Genomic DNA, 3,472 nt, shown 5'->3' on the forward strand with positions numbered 1-3,472 from the left:
CGAATCAATGATTTTCTAGACCACACCCCTCAGTTGATCAGGACGTATTGAGGAACTAAAATATATTCCTCAATCTTGATTGTCTCAGCTATTATAAAGCAGAATATTTTGCTGCTTATATAGATAATGGATCAAAAAAATGTTGCTGTAAACCAGACCCCGCACAGCCCAGCGTGGTGATATCGGATATCAAAGCAATACATTATCTGTTCTTGGTTTTCTATTGCTGGAAGCAACATATCGAATCTTTCTTTCACAGATTCCAAAGTAATTCTACGTTTCAGTCCCAACCTGTTACCAGGTAACTTCCCTTAATGTTCCTTCAGAATATCACAGCACAACCTACATCTATCATGGCTCTGATACCTAAATATTTCCTCGTAATATTACTAAGAAGGCTTCATAAAAAGATAAGTACTTTTGAGTAGCATAGAATATATTTTTTTAGGTATTGAAAAAAGTAATTTTTCTGTTTGAAATTTTGGACAAGCACAAATTGTTATTTTATATATTGAAAACAATAATTCTCAACTTGATTAGCAAAATACGAACAGCTACAATTTAATTTTTTTTTTTTGAAAACTAACTTCTAAAAAAATGCTCTTTTTAAAATAACTAAATTGTAAGGGTTTGACTAAACACGATAAAAGAGTTTATTGATAGTCAATCATTGCATCTTTGAAATGCAACGCAACAACTCTACCATTGAAATTTTTATTTTTATTTTTTTTAAAAAAGAACACTTAGGAAACGTTCAGTAGGATGCATTGAAAAAATAATGCATGCATTAGCTTAATTTATTGTTAATACTTTGTTTGGTACGCCTATAATCTATGTGTAATTAATGATTGCATTACTTATACACTCTATTTGGTATTATGTTATGTATACCTAAAACATGTCAAACCATGCTATTAGAAATGAAAGGGTTTAATACATGCATTTGCATGGTTAAAGACATAGTTGCCCTCAAAACCATTTTGCATATCCAACCCACCATATTTGTGGAGGATATTTTTGTAAGCAAATATTATTTTTAGAAATTATGAAATGCATGTTATTTTTAATACACCAAACCAAACAGTGCACAATAAATAGCCTCAAGATAACTATTGCAAGTACCAGTTTATAGAAGGTTGTCACCCAGAGAAGTGGATAGACAATCAATCTGACATGGCAAAAGAGGCAGTTAGATTTTTCCAACACCAATTTACAGAAGACTGTCACCCAGAGGAGTTTAGCATCCTGAACACATCCCAGAGAAGATCACTATAGATCATAACACTACTTTGACTAGATTGTCTGATGAAGAAGAGGTTAAAGCATCAGTCTTTGCCCATACGGGGAAAGTACTAATGGACTGGATGGTTTTGCAGGAGTATTTTATCAAGCTTGCTGGGATATTATAAAGGAGGATATCACTGCACTTGTTCAGGTATTTTTTGGAGGACAGGATTTATCCAGATTTTTCACTCATACAAATCTAGTCCTACTCCCCAAAAAGGATCAAATCAACACATTCTCAGATGTTGGACCTATCAGCCTTAGTAACTTTATTAATCAAGTGATTTCTAGAGTCTTGCATGAAAGACTAGTTGGTCTACTTCCTAGCCTTATTTCTACTAATCAAACCAATTTTGTAAAGGACGGGAGCATTGTGGAGAATGTCCTGTTAGCTCACGAAATTATTTGAGATATAAGAATGAGGACTAAAATTGCAAATGTTGTGATTAAGTTGGATATGAAAAAAAGCCTATGACAGGTTGTCTTGGTTGTTCATAACCAAGGTACTAAGAAAGTTTGGTTTCAATCAAGTGCTAATAGATATGGTGTATAGACTCTAGGCCAACAATTGGTACTCTATTCTTATGAATGGTCAGCCTCATGGTTTTTTCAAATCTACTAGAAGGGTCAAGCAGAGAGACCCATTATCTCCAATGCTCTTTATATTAGAAGCGGAAGCTTTATCGAGGGGACTCAATGCTTTAAAAGGAAGGGAAGATTTTCAAGGATTTGGATTTCCAAAGTGCAGTGAACAGATAACTCATCTAGCCTATGCAGACGACACTATCTTATTTGTGTCGGTAGAGAAGAATGCTATGAAGTTCATGATATCAGTGCTGAAAAAGTATGAAGCAGTTTCTGGACAGCTAATTAATCTAAACAATAGCACTTTCTATGTGCATGACAAGGTGCCTCCTGTTATAGTAGCAAGAATCAGGAAAATAACTCAAAGCAAACCAGGTGCTTTTCCATTCATTTACCTCGGTTGTCCTAATTTTTATGGGAGGAACAAAACCAACCATTATGATTCTTTAATCAAGAAGATAGGAAATAGGATTCAAGGATGGCAAGGAAGAATCCTATCATATAGAGGTGGAGTTGTAATTAATCATGTCCTGCAAAGTATTTCTATTCATTTGTTGTCAACTATTAGTCCTCCTATTAGTGTTATTAAGAAGATACATAGTATGTTTGTTAAGTTCTTTTGGAATAACAATATTGAGGGAAAAAGTAGACATTGGGTGAATTGGGACAGTGTATGCTTACCCAAAGCAGAAGGACAGCGAGTAGGTTTTAGATCTATTTTTGATGTTTCTAATGCCTTGTTTGGTAAGCTATGGTGGAATCTGAGAAGTAAACCCACAACTTGGGGAGCTTTCATGGTAAATAAATACTGCAAAAAGCTACACCGTGTTATTGCCCAAAGCAGGGGCTTCACCAGTATGGAAAAAATTAATCAAGGTGAGAGAACTTATTGAACATCAAATAGGATGACAGATTAAGAGAGGAGACTCTAGTTTTTGGTATGACAATTGGACAACGATGGGTTCTCTATATCACTTAATACCAGAAGTAGAGAAAGAGAAAGTGGAAGTGAGTCAATTTGCTAACTCTGAAGGTTGGATTCAGCACAGACTAGAAAATAAATTACCAGATGACTAGAAAATAAATTACCAGAAGAATATGCTCAATACATTGTAAGAATGTTCCCCCTCCTAACCCCAACAAATGCCCTGACAAAAGAGTATGGATGTTGGAATAGAATGTAGTTTCACTGTGAAAATCTCTTGGAATTACATTAAAAGAGGGGGCCGCCCGGTGCACTAAAGCTCCCGATGCGTAGGGTCCGGGGAAGGGCCCGACCACAAGGGTCTATTATACGCAGCCTTACCTTACATTTCTGCTAGAGGCTATTTTCAAGGCTTGAACCCGTGACCTCCTGGTCACATAGAAGCAACTTTATCACTTACTCCAAGACTCCCCTTCTGGGATTACATAAGACGTAGGGAAAAAAAAGATGATATTTTTGAATTCATGTGGGGCAAGAATGTGCCTTGCAAAATGTCATTTTTCTTATGGAGAACTTGTAAGTTCAGGGTGTCCATCGGAGATGTTTTGAAGCATATAGATATCAATATAGCTTCAAGGTACTGATGTTGTGCACAAACTAAATCAGAGACAATGTCTC

This window comes from Solanum dulcamara, chromosome 4 (assembly GCF_947179165.1).
Source record: "Solanum dulcamara chromosome 4, daSolDulc1.2, whole genome shotgun sequence".
In the NCBI taxonomy this organism is placed as follows: domain Eukaryota; kingdom Viridiplantae; phylum Streptophyta; class Magnoliopsida; order Solanales; family Solanaceae; genus Solanum; species Solanum dulcamara.